Source organism: Myotis lucifugus, unplaced genomic scaffold, assembly GCF_000147115.1.
Source record: "Myotis lucifugus unplaced genomic scaffold, Myoluc2.0 scaffold_408, whole genome shotgun sequence".
In the NCBI taxonomy this organism is placed as follows: Eukaryota; Metazoa; Chordata; class Mammalia; order Chiroptera; family Vespertilionidae; genus Myotis; species Myotis lucifugus.
The window spans coordinates 320,348-326,979 of NW_005871456.1; positions in this window are offsets into that span (position 1 = coordinate 320,348).

The following is a 6,632-nucleotide window of genomic DNA, read 5'->3' on the forward strand; positions in this document are numbered from 1 at the left end:
CCCCCACCCCCCCCCCCGCTCTCCCCCAGGCAGAGTCTTCCTCTGACCTCTGGTCACAGCTGTAGCCTCGGTTACAGGGACCTCGCTTTCCAAACAGAATGCCAAGACACGTGCTCTGACAACCAGACGGCGTATGGAAAACCTGGCCTGTCTCCAAACATCTGGAACATGTGGCCACCACAGCACACAGCCTCTAATTCCTTCCAAATTGTGCATTCTCTGGGGAAATTCGCTCAAAAAGATATACTGAATGAATGAGGGGAGGGAGGGAGGGAGGGAGGGAGGGAGGGAGGGAGGAAGGAAGGAAGGAAGGAAGGAAGGAAGGAAGGAAGGAAGGAAGGAAGGAAGGAAGGAAGGAAGGACTGCCAGTTACCTGCTCTGTGACCTTGAGCAAGTGACACCCTGTCTGAGCCTCAGTTTCCTTTACTGTCAAATGGGAGCAGTAAAGCCTGCTTCTTGGAGCTGTGCTGGAAGTTTGCGATAAAGAGCGTAGGTAAAGCTCTTGGCACAGTGGAGGCCACTGTCTATGCTCCGTTCATGCCAGGCGGTGCTCCCCAGGTTCACGGGCAGACTCTGCCAGCTCCATCTCTGCAGCCTCGGGGACTCACTCCCCGCCCACGGAACGTCATCTGCAGCGGAGGCTGCACAGCTGGGGCTGCTGTAGGTGCTCAGGAAGCACCTGAGTGAAGCTCTCAGCACCGCACCTGGCTGGTGGTAAATTAGTTGTTATGGCTCCGGAATTCCACACCAGAACCCCGGGGGCAGCTGTGATCCAGAGCCTGAGTTTTCCAGGTAGAAAGGCACCAGGTGTTATGCGGTCCCTGCAGCAGGGCCCGAGGCTACACCCGGTGACTGAAGTCTATGAGTCGGAACGAGAGCACCCACGCAGCGTGGGACATGGGCAGCACTGGCCACGTGGAAAGGTTTTGATGTGCAGAGCTCGTCAAAACTAGTTGCACCTAGAGACGGGTGAGCCTGTCGAGATCATCAGCCTCTCCCGCTGGCAAACGCCACCCTTTTCCCTGGAATCGCCTTTTTGGGGTGAGGTGCCAAGGCACGGGGTCAGGCCTGCCGTGCGGCCAGCCGGCAGCACAGTGGCCAGTGATTGCGATGCCTCACCGGAGACCTTTGGCGGCCTCTTTCTGAAGGCCCATTAGCCTGTGACTGAGCGGACATCCTTCCCGCCCTCACCCTTACCCCCTGCACCGCGGCCCCGGGGCAGGTCCTGTTCTCGAAGCCTCTAGGTTGATGGGGATGTCCTGATTCGCCCTCCCTGGCAGTTGGCTTCTCTTGGCACATCATTCTCATTCCAGAGGGAGCGGCTGGGGAGGCACAGGGCCAGCCGAACGCCCCGAGGCAGAGAGGGCTTTTTGAAAAGGATAGAAAGCGGATGAAGTTTCAAGTTTGCAGGAAAGACGCAGATCATAGACGGGGCAGACGTTAACAAGCAATGGCGGGGAGCCAACTGCCTGTGAATGTGCTGGGCCAGCGTCTCAGTTTGCAGCTCCACATTCCAGGATCCGGGCCCTGCCTCGTCATCAGCTCTGAATCCAAAGGGGTTAGAGGAAGAGGAGCTGCCAGGGCGGCCGGAGAGGGCGGTGGGCGCGTCTGTTGGGGGTGGTCCTGGGCTCAAGACTAGTCAGCACAGCCCTAACCGGTTTGGCTCAGTGGATAGAGCATCGGCCTGCGGACTGAAAGGTCCCAGGTTCGATTCCGGTCAAGGGCATGTACCTTGGTTGTGGGCACATCCCCAGTGGGAGATGTGCAGGAGGCAGCTGATCGATGTTTCTCTCTCATCGATGTTTCTAACTCTCTATCCCTCTCCCTTCCTCTCTGTAAAAAAATCAATAAAATATATTTAAAAAAAAAAAAAAGACTAGTCAGCACAGCGCCTGCCCGGGTTTGAATTCTGGCCCTTCCGTCTACCAGCCGGGTGACGTTGAACAAGTTCCACAACCCCTCTCTGCCTCATCTGTAGGATGGAGCTAATCATAATCACAGCTACCCATCAGGCTGTGGGAAGGTGAAAGGCTTTACACCACGTAAACCGCTGTCCCAGTTCGGGCACATGGTCACCACTCGTTAAATGTCAGTGGTTCTCATAGCGGGTGCTCGGTAAACACTTGTCAGGTGCTGACCTCAGATCTGAACCCACAGCTCCTGCATTCAAGTCCAGTCCTCTGAAAGGCAAAACTAAAAACAGTTTAAAGGGTAAATATAGATGATATAGAGATGGTAGATGACAGACATATATAGATATAGAGACATATATTTAAAGACTTTCTAAAGCAGGTGGGGACTGATGGGACACCTGCTGAGGAGCAGCACATGAGAAGCCTGTGCCCCAAATGCGAGCCATGGTCAGCTGAGGAGCAGCCAAGGTAGGGGCTGAGCTCAACCCTGGGTTCTGTGGACTTGGGCAGGGCCCCCTGCCCCCTCTCTCCACCCCTCTCCCCAGGGGAGGAGGCCAGTGTTGAGGGGCATGCCCGGAGGTGGTGTCTTTGCTGGGTGGGCTAAGCCAGAAGCGCTGGGCCCTGCCCCGCAGTGCCACAGGCAGCTGGCATGCACTGGGCAGGCAGGGTGGGGCCGTAGAGTATCTGCCCATGGCCCCTCTTTCTGAGCTGAGCAGACCTGCTCCCATCAGGACATAAACGTGCTTGCTGGAAGCCTGGGGCCTTGCTCAGTGACAGGAAGATTCTGGCTTGGTATCTTCAGACGGGAACTCTACACACACACCACACACACACACACACACACACACACACACACACACACCTCTCACACAGACCAGCCAGCCCACCCACCTGCTGGGTGGATTTCCCTCCTTCCCCAGGCAGCCACCCAGACCTAGTTCCATGCAAAGGAAACCTGCTCCCGGATGGGGCTCAGTCCGCCTCCCTGAAGGGCGCTGCCCAGCTGCCTGCCCCTGGATGACCCTCTAACTTTAAGCCTCTTGGTCAAGTGCTGTGAAAAGCAAGACCGCCCAAATAGAAATGAGTGCCCTGACTCTGCTTTGGCAGTGAAATGTTCCTCACATCCCTCTGTCATGAACACTTTCTAGGGTGACAGGAGCCTTGCTCCCACCTCTGGCTGAATGTAGGTCCGCCGAGCAGGAGGGAGGGAAGGGGGCCTCCAGATAGAAGGCGGAGCGGGGGCAGTTAAATGGACACTGCAGTCCGCGAGGGGCACACGCCTGGACAAGGGCGTCCTAGGGAAGAACTGAGAAGGAAAGGAGAGGAGAAAATGCAAGGCGTCAACAGCAGACAAACGTATTGGTGATTGTAAGAGAAATACCTGAACCTTCAGAAGCCAAACTCCCCTACCAAGGGCGGAAATCTTGTTCATAGTTGTTCAAGCGCCGCCCCCCCACCCCCTCCCCACCCCTCACCCCCTCATGCCCCTCTCCCACATGGGAAGCTCCTTGAGACGGTGGTGAAAGAGCTAGAGAAAGGCACAGGGCCCCCCCAGATGGTTTTATGGGGAGTGCTAGCCAACCTTTGAGAAATACATGATTCCTTCTTAAAGTGTTCCAGGACACTAAAAAGATGAAACCGTCTGAATCCATTCCGTGAGATCTGCTTAATTTAAAAAATAAGATGGCCAGGGAGTGCACAGAAAAGGGAAACTTAGGCCACATGTGACTGTATCTGCAACGATTGTAAATAAAATGTTAGCAAATTAAATCCTGTAGTTCCTGAAAGACTAACATACCGCAGCCAAATGGGTTTATTCTGGGAACGTGACTATGGTTCAGAGAGAGAGAGAACCAAGATGGCGACGCAGGTAAACACCGGGACTCACCGCCTCCCACAACCACATCAAACCTACAACTAAAATACAGGACAGTCGGCACCCAAACGGCCTGAAAGCTGGCTGGATAGAAGTCCTACTAGAGACGTAAAGAAAAGCACATGGCGATGGTGCGAGGAGCGGAGGCCTGGGGGCCCGGAGCGGCGGGTCCGACACCCACGTGTGCTGTGCGTGTAATCAGGAGGGAGATGGTCTCTGCAGAGGCCGCCATGAGGAGCAGGGGGTCCCAGCCCCACACCAGACCCCCAGCCCAGGGTCCCAGCCCCACACCAGACCCCCAGCCCGGGGTCCCAGCCCCACACCAGACCCCCAGCCCGGGGTCCCAGAGCTGGGAAGAGAAGTCCCTGTAACTTCGGGCCATAAAAACCATCGGGGGTTGTGGCTGAGTGACAAAGAGGCTGCTGGAATCCCAGGGCCCGCGCACAAACTTACAGGGTCCCGCGTCTTCTGAGCTCCAGCGCTGGGGGAGACACATACAGGCAGGCACTGGATTGCCTGGCACCGAGGCAGGAACTCAGGGGTGGCTTTCTCCCAGACAGGGGTACTCGCAGGTGTCGTTCTGGTGCTGGGACCTCCCCTGTGGTAGGGCTGAGCGGCAGCCATATCTGTTTCCATCAGTGTGGCCCACGCTGTTTGCTCCGCCCTGGTGAGACCCCGCCCCATCCAATTTGCAGCCCCACCGGAGCTATTTGCAGCAGCTTTTCCATAGGAATGGCCTGTCCTGGATCAGGCTTCAACCTTGGCCAAAATCTCTCTAACAAGCTGCAGCTGGTGACAACGTGCCCCAAACCGATCAATAAAAGGCTCGAGACCCGGCTCTAGCACCAGCTGGCCTTGCTTCACAGCTGGTCCTCACAGCCAATTGGCCTGGGGTCAACTCCTCCCAGAGACGCCAACAGCAGTCAAGGATCAGCTACAAGACTGTGCACACAGCCCACAGAGGGGCGCACCTAGAGGGCCCAGCTCAGGTGACTGGGGAGGCTGAGCCACTGGGCCCTGCAGGACACATACTGCACAAGGCCACTCGACCAATTCCAGGAGACGTAGCTGCTCTATTTAATACACAGAAACAAACACAGGGAAGCCGCCAAAATGCCAAGACAAGGAAACATGTCACAAATGAAAGAAATGGAAGCAAACAAACTACTGGGTACAGAATTCAAAACCACAGTTATAAGGTTACTCAAGCTTCTTCATGAGAGCTTCAAGGGACTTAGTGAGACTTTCAAGGATCTTAGTGGTTTGAGAGTGAATGTAAATACTAAAATAAAGCATAGATTACTTTAATAATCTTGCAATAGTGACAGCCTTTCTCAGAAGGCATGAAACTCAAGAGTACTCCAAGTGAAAGGAAAATAGATTTGACTCCATGGAAATTAAAATTTTCTACTTGGCAAAAGACACCATAAACAAAGTCAAGAGACAAGTGACAAGCTAGAACAAAATATTTACAACATAACTAAAGGGGAAAAGATTGATTATGCTAATTGGATTCAAAAAGCTAACAAATTAACAAGGAAAGAACAAACATCTCAAGAGAAAAAGGCAGCTCACAAAAAATCAAATACAAATAACTACTAAATAATTGGAAAGATAACCTCATCAGTGATTAAGGAAATGCAGTTTTAAAAGTAGGTTTCCCTGCCTGGCTAGTGTGGCTCAATGGTTGAGCATTGCTCTATGAACCACGGTTTGAGTCCTAGCCAGGGCACATGCCCAGATTGTGGGCTCGATCCCCAGTGTGGGCATGCAGGAGGCAGCCAATCAATGATTCTCTCATTGATGTTTCTATCTCTCTCTCCCTTTCCCTTCCTCTCTGAAATCAATAAAAATATATATATTTTTTAAAACTATAAAATAAAAGATAAAAGTAGGTTTCCCTATCAGTTGAATAAAAACAAAATTGGAGCATAGCAAGTGTTGGTGAGGTGGTGGAAAGACATTCAGTCTCCCCCCCCTGGTTGGAGTATAACTTGACACCCCCATTTTGGAAGGAAATTTGGCAGTTTCCCTCAAAATAATAAATGCTCATACATGCCCTTTGATGCAGAAATCCACTTACGCAAATATAGCTGGCAGAAATAATTGCACACCATGCAAAGATGTTCATGACAGCACTGTTTATGATTGCTGAAAAGTTGGAGCCGCCTAGTGTTCATCCTAATGAGAACAGCTAAGTAAAACATGCATATCCCTGCCTTGGAATTCCATACAATCATCAGTAAGACCTGGGTCAACCCAGGTGGCTAGTATGGAATGTAGAAAACAGAGTCAAGTAAAAGCAGTGAGCTGACAAACATAGATGATCCTATCCTATATAATAAAAGCCTAATATGCTAAGTGTCCGGTCATCCGGTCAGCCATTCAACCAATCAAAGTGTAATATGCTAATGATATGCTAACACCACTCAACTGCTCACTATGATGTGCACTGACCACCAGGGGACAGACAGTTGACCGGTCAACCAGTCACTATGACATGCACTGACCACCAGGGGGCAGATGCTCGGACCAGTAGGTTAGCTTGCTGCTGGGGTCTGGCCGATCAGGACTGAGGGAGATGGGCCAGACACTCCCTGGAGCCCTCCGTGGTCCCTCCCTAGCTGACCAACCTCCTGTGTCCCTCCCCGACTCCAATCATGCACCGGTGGGGTCCCTCGGCCTGGCCTGCACCCTCTCGCAATCCGGGACCCCTCAGGAGGTATTGGAGAACCGGTTTTGGCCTGACAGTAGAACGACTGGTCGCTATGATGTGCACTGACCACATCTGGTCATTACAGCATGACGGCTTAGGGCCAAGGGGTTTTTATAATAGAGATTTT